Here is a 14108-nt window from a genome sequence, read left to right as displayed (position 1 = left end):
TTCGATTTATATTTTAACATTTTTTGATTTATTGTTTTATAAGATGTTCTCCATGCATAGACATCAATGACTTTTTGTGTAATTCTTTTAATATATAAGATTGTATGCCTTGAATCATACTTTGTACAATACCACCTTATATATTATGTGCCAATATCAATGGAATCCACCTTTAATTAAAGAAGGTGTTGTTTTGGGCTCCAATCGGATTAAGTAAAAATATAGCCTATAGAATTCAGAGACTACCTTTAAAAAGGTGTGCTATGTCCACCTGGAGTATCTTGATAAAGCCCTCCTAGGGTGAAACGCGTAGAATTTACTCCAGCCACATTATTATTACTATCCGGACAGACTCACGACTGACACACACTGAAAAGCTGCGATTCAGCCCCTCCTGTGGACTCTATAGTTTCTATGACTTAGGAGGAAAAGCCGTGCGGAGGACCAGGGATCTGATCAGCAATACTAATACGTGCAGTCATCAGGTATCACTACCGCTATTGAGGGGATCCTTCAACCACTACCAGATTACAAGCTCAAATCAGTCTAAAGCATTTGGGACTAATATAGCTGCCCTGACTAAAAGGAACACTTAATAACTTTCTTTGCAACAGTGTGAACCCTCATACGACTTACAAAGTCTTTAACCACCACAGCCTATCAGAAGAGGGGTGTGCCACCCGACCACCAATAAAATCAGAGGTGTGCGGTTTGTATTAAGCCGCGAACAATCCTGGCACATACAAACAGATGCCCACCACTAAGGAGCTCAGGAGCTAAACATCGGTTTGGAGGCCGTATTATCCAACAGATATCAGTAAGGTACCTTACCATCTTTCTATAACACTGTGATTTGGGAGCGCTCGTTGTTCTTCATACTCCAATTTGATATTCACCGTAGTCGGTCAGACTTTTTGTATTAAGGGAGACTTCCCTATTTTTAATCACACTATTGATTGTTGTTTTACATGGATGTTTTAAACAGATGTATTAGATGATTTTAGATTTTTTATCATATCCAACATTGTATTTTCATACCACTATAAATTATATATGATTATCTCAACACGACTTTACTATTTCACTCCACTACCTAGAGAGGTATTATTAATAAATTGACTTATATAGTAGTTTAAATCCTAGCTGTATTCCACAGCGCCAGTTGTTTCATCTTTGACATCTACTTTTTCAATAAAGTCATGGCCAGACAGGGAACCATAAGGGTAAATATATGTATGAGCCATTCACACACTCACTGTATGTGTCTCTATAGTGTCATAGAATTCACTGGACACCGCAAGTTCCCTCTCTCACCTCTGCTGCAGCTCTGCCTCAAGTGAACGTTTTGAAAATACATAAATATTTGTATGATATTTCTAACGTACATTTTTTTATTCAGCTGAACTTTGTTGCTGTTTCACTTGGAGGTTTTCAAGCCTTTTATATTACCAATACAGAAAATGCTGGAAAACTTCAAAGTATAACAGCAGCAAAGTTCAGCTGAATAATTTTTTTTTAAATAAAATCATACAAATATTTATGTATTTTCAAAACGTACCCCCTCCAGCTTACGGAATATCTAACAGCAGCGCAGGAGCAGAATCAGTGCAAGCCAATGGAGATGGTTAGTGCCAGCTGATCTCAATTATACACAGTTACGGTATGCTGCACAGCCATGAAATCACTAGTAAGCGTGACAAATCTACCACTCACCTCCACTGAAGTCTTAAACACTGCACGCTGGACTAGAAGGGAGGAGCTGAGCAGCGTGAGACACATTGAAAAACGGCAAAGTGGCAAAAAACTTTTTAACTGTCAGCTTAATAAATAAAAAAATAAAAACTATAACGGTCTGCTAAAATAAGGGGGGAAAGAAACTATTATAACGTCTACTTAATAAAGAAAAAAAATAAGCTTTAACGGTCTGCTTGCCCGCAGCAGGGCTAAGTGTTAAAAAACCCCGACATGCCCTGCACCCAGAACTGCATGTCCTGGGCGTCGGGTGATATAAATTGTGCATCCCTGATAGAGGAACAAAGGACAGGAGAGCACTTCCAATATGGAGATTTTGTAACTGGGATTTAGAAAGTATTATTTACAATATAATCCTTTGGTGTTTTGAGATAACTGTCTTGCATGGGATACTTTTTTCCACTTTCTAAACATGTGAAAGGTTTTTCTCCTGCGTGAATACTTTCATGAGTTTTCAGATTACTATTTTCTGTATAATTTTTCAGATGACTCTTTTGTGTAAAACATTTTCCCCACTCTGTACATGTGATAGATTTTTCTCCTGTGTGAATCCTTTCATGAGTTTTCAGAGTTCTCTTTTGTGTAAAACTTTTTCCACACTCTGTACATGTGAAAGGTTTTTCTCCTGTGTGAATCCTTTCATGAGTTTTCAGATTACTATTTTGTGTAAAACTTTTTCCACACTCTGTACATGTGAACGGCTTTTCTCCTGTGTGACTCCTTTCATGATTTTTCAGATGACTCTTTTGTGTAAAACATTTTCCACACTCTGTACATGTGATAGATTTTTTTCCTGTGTGAATCCTTTCATGAGTTTTCAGAGTACTCATATTTGTAAAACTTTTTCCACACTCTGTACATGTGAAAGATTTTTCCCCTGTGTGAATCCTTTCATGTGTTTTCAGATGACTCTTTTGTGTAAAACTTTTTCCACACTCTGTAAAGGGGAAAGGTTTTTCTCCTGTGTGAAACCTTTCATGTATTTTCAGATGACTCTTTTGTGTAAAACATTTCCCACACTCTATATAATTGAAAGGCTTTACTCCTGTGTGAATCCTTTCATGATTTATCAGAATTTGCTTTAGTATAAAACATTTTAAACATTTTGTACACGTGAACATTTTCTCCCCTGTGTGGGTCTTTTCATGATACTTAAGGATTCTCTTAGATATGAAACATTGTTCACACTCATTTGTATGAATCATTTGGCTAGACTGTAGACTTTTCTCTTCTTTAAAATGTTTTGAAAACTCAGTAAATGTTTGTGGTTTACCCTCTGGGATAATCATTTCACTAGATAAGGCATAATTCTTGTCCTCTTGTTGATTTACTAAATTACTCTCTGTGCATAATGATTGCTGCCCAGTTCCTGCCAATTCACCATCTTCTTTAAACATCTGTTGTGATTTCCCCAAAGTTGGTGAATAGTCATTAGTGTCTAAGACTTTTGGAGTTTGTGGTATCATTCTGATGCTTCCATTGAAGGATGGATATGAACTATTCAAGTGATTGTCTACATAAAAAGAAAATGAATAAATAACTTTTATTTTTATAATACAATCCATCTTAATAAAAACAATCATAAAAACAATCATATTATTTATTTACACTCCATAAAATGTTTTCTGTTTTGTGTTCATTTTTAAATTAATTTACCTGTAAATCACAAATTAAAACAACACAAGACAAATAATGTAAATATATCTACATCATAATAAACTAAACCACTGATTACTGATTAAAAAAATTAAAGGGGAGTATACGGAGGGTTGATCATCAGCTGAGACATGAAAACAATTGCACCAGTGTTTTGGTAACTGAGCACAGGGTGGTCTTCTTCAGGACTCGGCTTCCACCCATACTTTGCAGACCCATCCACTTCTGGACCATGTTTTTGTATTCGGATACTGCTGTTAATTAAAGCACTCCCATTAAACTTCATGGGATCTGGTCTACAACTTTAAAATACTTTTCATTACATTAAATATATGTATATTTTAGGGGGGGCAGAGCCGGCATTCCAGCATAGCAGACATATTTCCAGAAGGCGCTTGGAAAGCTGAAATTATCCTCTCACAATTGGTTGTGAAGCAGTTACCTATAATTGAGGACTGTGTCGGTGTGAATCTAGGTGCTGCTGAGTAGCGGATAGACGACTGGACTGACCCACAGTAGGGACATAGGCTCTACACCTAACTTTACCTCACTCCTAGAACTCCGGAGGGTCGGGGCTCCACTCCGGAGTGGACACAGAGTCACCTGCTAGCGACATCGATGAGAGGTGAGACCGCAGCCCTGATAGCAATTGCCAGAGCACGGAACAGAAGACATCCATGACACCAGACTAGTTAGGCCTGCATGGCAACAGCGGGTGCATAGTAACCCGTGACCTTCAAGGACCCACAGCTTCCAGAGACGAGCCGGGGTTATCCAGGCCACCAATACCGCAATCAAAGGTGAGATCCAAGGTGAGATCCAAACACCCACCAAACCTGATATAATCAAGGGGGTCCGCCATATTGCCTGCTAAGTGCGTAGCACCTCCAATTCACATCATATCGCATAAAGGATAACAGGTACTAATTGGGACAAAAAACACTTTCAGAATAGTACTGGTAACAAAGTCTGAAGTGCAAATAGGAGGTGTCTTTTTATTTAAGCCTTTGGACAGGGTGAGGTTTAAACACCCAGCATATCTGTTATAGTGCAGGAGGTCCAACATATTGCTTGATAAGTGCGTAGCGCTTTCACTTCACAGTCCATCACAATTTGAATAGCGTGAGCTACCTGGGCCCAGAACACTTTAAGATATAGCTGATAATAAGGTTTCAAGCTGCAACTAGACTTCTTTCCTGTGTTAGCCCTATACATTATCCGGTAGGGGGTCATTTCAAGTACTGCCATATTGCATTGAAAGAAACTCTACTAAGAGTCAGAAATATTCAGGCACAGGAACCTTAGATATTATAATGATTTTCAGCAAGGACTCCTCAACTGTGCGCATCCCCTGAGATACGCAGTGACACATTTTCAGTTCATGGGCTCACTACACATGGAAATATAGCCTCACACTCACAACTGACACAGGCAGACTACTCCTATATTGCCCATACCAGCACCTATACAGGACTTACCAAGCTGTCAAGTGTCATACTGCTGAGGTATTGTACAGGGTTACCAGTGAGACTTGCCCTCAGGGGCCCGAGAAAAGTTTTTCAGAGACTTTAGTCAAGGCTTCATCCAACTCAAGGTTTTAAGGGGCACTGCACCTCTCACTCAGTGAATAGGCTAAAGGAACCACAGTTGTACCTCCCTGAAAAAAACAGCCTCCCAAGCTCACCAACGGACTCACTCTAAGAACCTTGCTATTGTGTCCCTCCTCACCCTTTCCTAGAGTGGGTCATATCCTCTGCCCTTTTCCCCTTAGTGCCCAGTGGTGACGTAGCCCCTGAGGAGGGTCACATATATACTTAGAGACATTATCAGCACCCTCATTGATTGTGTCTCCAACAACACCTACTACCTAACTACCGCACTTCTTTTCCCATGGCCTATCCATGATTGCAATCATGGCTTAACACCCTAAGGCCATTTCTACCAAGGGGCTCAATACAGAGTATTGGGGTCTCAGATAACTGAGAATCAGATCACGTGGAACTATCATGCCACAAGGCAACAGGAGGAACCAATCGGCTACACTCCCAAAGAAATCCTTGGCAGATCACTTTAAGGCCGCCACTCACACTGAGACCACCTCCCGTAGTCCTGGGATAATTTCTCAATCCGAAGCCCTGCTACAGAACACTCCTATAACTCTAACTTCCTCAATTACTATGGATGGGTCTACAGCCTCAGCAATAGTTGATACCTTAACAGAAAGAATGAAGAACCTAGAAGAGACTCTTACTAAAACTATCCGGGGCTCAGTTGCTGAGTTGTGAAGAGACATTGGTGCTATCAATGAAGTACCGAAGCACTAGAACGCAATCAAGAAGACCTAGCCATAGAACAAGCTAACTTGATTACCCACTCACAGCATATATTGGATCATGTAGATTTTATTGAGGCAAAAGTGGCAGATCTCGAAGATCGCTTGAGACGGAACAATCTCAGATTCCGAGGCATATCAGAGGACGTCTCACCTAGTGAACTTGGGGGTTTCATTTTGGAATATTGCAAGCACCTCAAACCATCAACAAATTCATCCAAATCCCTAATAGACAGGGCACACAGACTTCCGAGAGGAAGGAATGTCTCAGCTAATAAACCACGAGATACGATAGTACGTTTCCACTACTTCATGTGCAAAGAACAAATTCTGAAAGCAGCCTTTAACACCTCTTCCCTACTGGAAGGGGTTAGACAAATTAAAGTTTTCCCGGACCTCTCCCAATATACGATGAAAAAAAGGAACTCTTTCCGGGAAATCACGACCACACTAAGGAAGAGAGGAATCAAATATTGGTGGGGATACCCAACAAAGCTTCTCATCCACAAAGATGGGTCATTAATCACTCTAGATTACCCCTCCCGTGGGAGAGACCCATTGGACCAGTGGTTTCAAGAACCCTCAAGACCTTTGAACTCTCTGCTCAGGCTTCATACCCCAGTACACAATAGGTCTGAGAGACTCAGCCCGACAGCTAAGGAATGGGACCCACTTCCACAGAGATCACGGCTCCCAAATCCTAAACATCTGAATCAAGACTTTAACTCTATATCAAACTGATGGAACTACAGTTTGATTACTCTTATTGGGACTTAAAGCCATAAATGATGGAGACCGGAGGTCACCAAATAGTAATGTATATCTTTTGTTTGTCAGTTCTAATGTTTGTTTTTGCACCTGTTATCTACTTTGCATACTTATTATGATCTGTCATTATATGTTCATACCAAAATGTAACTCTTTGTTGCTTGTTTAAGTTTCCTAGTCTGGGGGGATGCCCTCACGTGGGTGTCCACCCAGGCTGGGAGACCAGGAGATAGAGGGAGGGCTATTACACCATACAGTGGAACAGTGATAATTTATGTTCCACTGTATGGTGTAATAGCCCTCCCTCTATGATGATTACTAACCGACGATATTAGGGCCCTGACTTCACCCTATAAGAATGACACTAAAACATTGGTACTATCCCTAAGTCTGTAAGCTATACACAGCAGAGTTTGAAGATAATACCTAAATAGATATCCTCTCCATCAGAGATAAAGTTTCCCTGCACCTGCAGTCTCACTTATTCACTTGATGTGGTATCTCCGAAATGGTCATAACATGCACTGTTTCCCTAGAGCTCCCTTTAGCTCCCTAACACCAGGGTACAGCCCCACAAGGGCCTACATCCAGTATAGGAGACCGTGATATAGTGAGAGAACCCTTACACTGGGTATTAGGTTTCAGACTATTTTGGATGTCACCTACTAGGGAGGACTTGACTAGACACCAATTTTCTCTGCCATACCAGACTGGGTTCATCTCCCACCTAGAGGTTGCCCGGAAGTTAGAATACATATTAGCCTTACTAACAACTGCTTTCATAGACTGAAAGTCCAGCGACCTATATTACATCTCTAGCAATCTGACACACCATGGGAGGGAAATGGTCACTCATATAAGCTGATTTATGTAACCTTACCCATGGCCACGAGGTCATGCAACTCCACATGACTGTTTATGAAACTATTCACTATGCTTATTTGTCTATTACCCCTTGTCTTACTATGGTTCACTGTTTGATTGTTTTGTATTCTCTTAGTATTCCCCACTTGCCATAGTTCTTCCAAGGTTACATCTCAGGGCAATTTTGTTATTGCAAACCCCCTCAATCTCCTACCATATGACTCTACCCCACATCCAATGGATTGATTGACCCGGTAAGACGTCAATCATTTAATTTACCTCTATTTATAATATTGGCCACTTGGAGGATAGGCCCCCATACTCCATATTATTAACTATCATCTATACCCTGTAGGGACGTAATTGGACCTCGCTCCAGTTGCTGCCACATCCAAACCATTACATCCTTACAGGCTCCGCCCACCACACCCCACACCCTTACCCTCTCACTTCTTCTTTTTTGAGCTGAGGGGTAATTTTCCTCTGAGAATATTAAAACTGAACCATCTCACTAAATCTTACCCATAAACCCCTTCTCCATTAGGTAATTTTCCTCTGAGAACATTCAAACTGAGCCATCTCACTAAATCTTACCCCTTCCCCATTTCTCTACACCTTTAAGCTTACTCCGTAAGCAATGGAAAATATATCCTATGGAAATTCACCCTGGTTTTTCATGTATGTCTGTATGTTTTCTTATCCACTGTTAACACAATTTACTGCTGCTTTTTTTTGTTTACCTGAACAAGTTATGAAAGAACCTATAGTAGCCTAGCTAGATCGGATCCTCCTGATAACCTTCATCCCCAATGCCACCCACCACCCCCCTCCTCCCTCTATCGGTCTTAACTCAGACCTCATTGTTTCTTCTTCCTTTTACACCTAGTCCTATCTCTCCTTTTTACCTCTACCTAGCCTCCCCCTACCCCCTCTTCTCCATTCCCTTCTTCCCTCCCCCTCTAGATTATAACTTATTATCTTCTCCTTTTTTTTTTTACTGTGGGATCTCACACTATGGCATACTCTCCTCCTCTCACCTTCACCACGTTAAACACCAGAGGGCTGAATTCTCCAACAAAGAGAAGCTTACTGGTAAAATATCTGACATAACTTAAAACAGATGTCGGATTTCTCCAAGAGACCCATTGGGTAGGGGGAAAGGAGATTAAACTCAGAACTCAATTATTCCCCTACATATACTCAGCTTCCTACATAGGGAAAAGCAGAGGGGTTGCTATTTTGATCAGTTGAAGGCTCTCTTTTCAAAGCTTGCATGTAGATCAAGATTTGGAAGGGAGATATGCAATGCTGGTATGTAAAACTGAATAATTGCACATTTACATTAGTTAACATTTATGCTCCCAATCAAGGCCAATTGAAAGATGTTTGACCTTATGAGTAAAATTAAACAGGGAACCCTCCTTATAGGAGGAGATTTCAATTTGATAGGGGATCCAGAACTGGATAAGAGATTCTCCAATCCTAGCTCTAGTAATGCACATATTAATTCATCAGCCCCAACATTTCACAACCTGGTGTACCAATATCAGCTCTTTGACATCTGGCGCTCGCTTCACCCTACAGATCGAGACTATTCATATTCATCCCCAACACATAGATCTTATTACCGAATAGACTATTTTTTACTGATTCTTGGACTCTAAATGGCATACGAAATGCTAAAATCTCCTCTTGTCCAATGGTCAGACCATGATGCGGTAACCGTTATTTTGCCTGGGAATACGGCGCTTACATCATCCAGACCAGGGTGGAAGTTCCCTCAATTCCTCTGGGTGTACCCTTTGTTCCTTGGATCTCTACAAGAAATGACCACTGACTTCTTTCGAAACAATATAGAAGAAGGAACTTCCCAACAAACTAGATGGGGAGCTTTTAAGGCTTATATCCGGGGTTTCTGCATTAGTAAACTGGCTAAGATAAAAAAAGATAGGGGTGCACCCCTAGGCAAATTGATTTGCAATCTTAGGCAGGCGGATAGATTAAATAAAACCAACCCTACTCTAACTCTCTCAGGTGAAATTTTTTGGCTCAAGGCCCTTATCAAAGATAGATAAATTGAAAGAGTCCAAGAGGCTGCGACAAGACAGCTCATGTATTCTAAAAGTAACAAGGCAGACTCGCTCCTAGCGAAAAAGCTTAGACAGAGAGCGGCAGCAGCGAGAATCCCATCTATATCATATGAGGGATGGATCGCATACACCCCAGCAGATATCGGGACAATATTCGCGGAATTTTATTCCAAGTTATATAATATCGAGGAGCATGAGCGCCCTAAATCAGCCTCCCCTCAGGACATCTCGACCTTCGTGAAAACCTTAAATTTACCACAACTGTCGGAGGAAGATAGGGGGAAATTAATGCAACCGTTCTCCTTAAGAGAGGTTGAGGCAGTCCTAAAACAGATTCAGAATAATAAGGCTCCTGGACTGGACATTTTCACAGGGATATTTTATAAGAGACTGAAGCCGCAAATCATTCTAATACTGAGAAACCTCTTTAATGAGAGCAGGGAAATGGAGAACATTTGTAGGGAGTTTTTGGAGACCACAATCATCCCCATACCAAAGCCAGGAAAAGATCAGTCTGAGTGTAGTAATTACCGTCCCATATTATTATTAATATTATTATTATTATTCTTTATTTATAAAGCGCCGACAGATTCCGCAGCGCTGCCCATGGGTACAAGGATAACAGTACAATGGAGAAACGATACAATAAAAGACAAAATGTTACAGACAAATACAGGGGGGATTGAGGGCCCTATTCCTGTGGGAACTTACAGTCCCATATCTCTCATTAATCTAGATACTAAACTTTATTCAAAGCTTATAGCCAACAGGATTATTCATCTCCTCCCAAAGATAATATATCATGATCAAAGTGGGGTTCACGCTGGGAAGACAGGGTTCGGACAACACCAGTAGACTGATTTCAGTCTTCACAGAAGCACAAAGACAAAACATCCCTATGGTGGCCCTGTCGTTAGATGCTAAAAAAGCCTTTGACAGAGTCAGATGGGATTATATCTGGGAGGTTCTTCGGTCCTTTCGATTCCCCGAACCATTTATCATGGCAGTTAAAACCCTGTACTTAGTTCCACATGCCCGGGTGAAGGGAATGGGATTCTGTGCTCCGGAATTTCCAATCCGTAATGGGACTAGACAGGAATGCCCTCTCTCACCGCTCATCTTCGTGCTTGTGATGGAGCCCTTTGCCCAAAATATTAGACAATCTGACCTGATCACTGGGGTCTTTCTTCTCACTCCCAGAGAAAATAGTTATTTTTGCGGATGATGAGACCTTACTCCTAATGAAGCCAATGTCCTCCATGCCTGCAGTCTTGATGTGATTTACCACTTTGGTGAAATTAGCTACTATAAAATTAATTATAAAAAGACAGAAGGATACCCCATTCGGATGGACCATCCAATTTTACTAAGACCAGTTTATCTACCCATTCTGATGGTCAACACAAAACCTTAAGCACCTAGGTATACTCCTGAGTGCTAATCCGGATCAGTTAATCTATGATAATTTTGATTTACTGATTCACAATCTTAAAGGGACACTGAACCCAAATTTTTTCTTTTGTGATTCAGATAGATGATTCAGATAGAGCATGCAGTTTTAAGCAACTTTCTAATTTACTCCTATTATCAATTTTTCTTCGTTCACTTGCTGTCTTTATTTGAAAAAGAAGGCATCTAAGCTTCTTTTTGGTTCAGTTTTCTGGACAGCAATTTTTATTGGTGGATGAATTTATCCACCAATCAACAAGAATAACCCAGGTTATTCACCAAAAATGGGCCGGCATCTAAACTTACATTCTTGCATTTCAAATAAAGATACCAAGAGAATGAAGAGAATTTGATAATAGGAGTAAATTAGAAAGTTGCTTAAAATTGCATGCTCTATCTGAATTATGAAAGAAAATATTTGGGTACAGTGTCCCTTTAAGAAATTATTGTAGAAATGGGATTTCAAAGAACTGTCCTGGCTAGGGAGGGTTGCCTCAGTTAAAATGTCTTTGATCCCAAAGGTGCTACATCTGTTTTGCTCCATTCCACTTAATATTCCACATTCTACTTTGTTTCATATACACAAACTATTTTCTCACTTTATTTTGCAAAATAAAGCACATAGAATAGCCTATAATACGTTGCAGAGACCATTTCCCCGTGGGGTGATAGCTGCACCTAACATCTTCACCTACTATAAATCAGCAATGCTCTCTCATGTTACAGCTTGGGGAATCAAAGAAGATAAATGAGGATGGTACCTCCTGGAGGCCCCTGAGATGCCAGACGATTTAGAACTCTCTGATCTAATCTGGGTCCCCAATTCTAGAAAACTCATTCCCCGCCTTCCTAATATTGAAGTACAGCATAACCTATTAAGATGGGAATCACTGAGAAGCCGACTATTAATTGCCCCTCACCCTTCGCCAGTGCATCACATGGCAGAGTTGTTCTAGGATCTCAAAAATATCCACTCGAGAGACTGAAGACAAAAGGGATTCTCAACTACAGAAGATTTTTTTTGACCAAAACCAAACTCTCAATTTGACTCTGATATCTACCATATTTGAGCCAGCTCCAACCTGGTTACCATTTGAATTTCTTTGAGTTCTTAGCTTTCTGAGGTCCTGCGGATTCCTCACAAACTCTGTTAGGAGGCCCACTCCTTGGGAGATCAGATGGAAAAGTGGGTCTACGCACCCCAAACCTACAATTCATTATAACCTACTGCTGTCGGACCTTACCCCAGGTGTACCGTGGCAATACAAAGTGTGGATTAGGGAGTTGGGTATTAATTCCTCAGACCACGACTGGGATAGAGCTATTTCCCTTACTAAAAAGACTGTACACTGTGTTACTATGCTGGAAGTATACATAAAGGTGCTCTTGAAGTGGCATAGAACCCCAGCCGACTTAACAAAATGTATCCCGAGATCTCGCCCTTGTGTTGGCATGGGTGCAGAACAACGGGCACAGACCTACACATCTGGTGGGAGTGCCCAAAGCTAACCTCATTATGGGGGGAGATCGGAAGTCTCTGTAATTCTTTGAAACTTATTGCTCAAATAACACCTGCCAGCGTGTTGGTACATATAATGGCAAATGATACGCCACAGATGTCGAGGAGATTGTTGATTTATATTTTTACGGCTACACAATTGTGCATTGTTCGGGCCTGGAAATCCCATGAACCCCACGCCTCTCAGAAATCAATGCTGTGGTAGACTACATGGCTAGCATGGAGAAATATTTCTTTAATTCTATAGATCAAATGGATACCTACTGGCTAATATGGGATACCAGGCTTCACAAATAATGGCATTCCTATCTGCTGCTCTAGCCTTTATAGATATAAGGGAGGATCCTCATTCTCCCCAGGGATGAAAAGGAAGGAAGGGAAACTACCCTCCTTTTTTTTTCTTCTCAGGCTCCCCTTCCCTATCTGTTTCTCCTGCTTCTTTTGCTCTCCCCCTACTCCTGTCCACACACTTTTCCCTAGGATCCATGGACAAATTTTAAAATATCTGGCTACTATACAACTGGAGAATATATTGTATAATATTGGTCAATATTACTAAGATACATAATAGGCACGCTCCTTTTAGATATGTTAGGGAACCCTGTTGATAATGTGACATATTATTAGTATTTGCTAAATGTTTTGATACAACGAAAAGTATCTATGCAAATGTTTTCAATAACTAGACGATTTGTATACCACTGTGTTTGTTAAATCTGTCTTTATTGATTGACATCCTGTATACATTCATGTTCAATGATTATTTGTTTACTTATGCAAAAATAAAACAATTAAAAAAAAAAATGTATATTTTAGTCACCGTTTGCAGGGTTTATTATTATTGCGCTATGTTTTTGTATGCTGTTTTCAATTTTTGCGTGTGTCATATGTAACTAGACATTTACTTTTATTGCACTTTCTGAACTCATAAACTAGGGCATACAATTATTATTGAAGCACCATTTCACTTTTTTTTTTTTTAAATGCATATTTAATCTTTATAACCCGTGCTATTTGCAAGAATTGTAGTTACATTTGAGTAAGCAGCACTTATTTTTTCCTAAATATTAAACGTTTGGAATCTAAATGCAATTAAGTTTTTTGTTTGTTTGTTGGAGGTATTTAACTTCATGTTTTAGTGCAATGCATTTTTAACTTTTCATATATAGATATACAAATAAATGTCCGAGTTAATTACAAAACAGAATGCAACATCTATTCTATATGCCTATAAAACAATGCTTAATAGCAAATAATGGTGGTACTGTATCCTAAACCACATCTGCCTAATGTGCTTTGCAAAATCCATCAATTTTTAAGTTTTTTTTTTCTGTGGAAAGCTGGAACATATCATCTGAGTCATCAGCTACATCTTTGTTGATTAATTAAGCTATACATGTACAACATATTTGGGGGTTTAGATGTTTTCCCCTCAAATTGAAAGGTGGGGAAGGTGAAGAAAAAGGATTAGTTTTGTCTTTTCTACATATGCAGTTCAACAGTTCAGGCACAATTGGATTTTGTTTGGGATCAGAATCTGTTTGTGGTCCTCTAAAACCTTTTTGACTAAATGGTTGCTCAACTAATTCATGGGCCAGCTCAGTATTACTTACTATATAGAAGCTTCTACTTTCCTATTGTTTGTTTGGGACCATAGAAGTTCAACTGCATAATATGA

At 40.0% G+C, this 14108-nt stretch overlaps 1 protein-coding gene across 1 annotated transcript in view; it reads left to right on the top strand.

Moving 5' to 3' along the window:
- Positions 1-14108, top strand: part of LOC128659984 (zinc finger protein 585A-like) — a 523622-nt gene that overhangs the window by 381118 nt on the left and 128396 nt on the right. The gene's annotated exons all lie outside the window — the stretch shown is intronic.

The sequence above is a fragment of the Bombina bombina genome, chromosome 5 (genome assembly GCF_027579735.1).
Source record: "Bombina bombina isolate aBomBom1 chromosome 5, aBomBom1.pri, whole genome shotgun sequence".
Classification (NCBI taxonomy): domain Eukaryota; kingdom Metazoa; phylum Chordata; class Amphibia; order Anura; family Bombinatoridae; genus Bombina; species Bombina bombina.
This window is presented reverse-complemented; position numbering and strand designations above follow the sequence as displayed.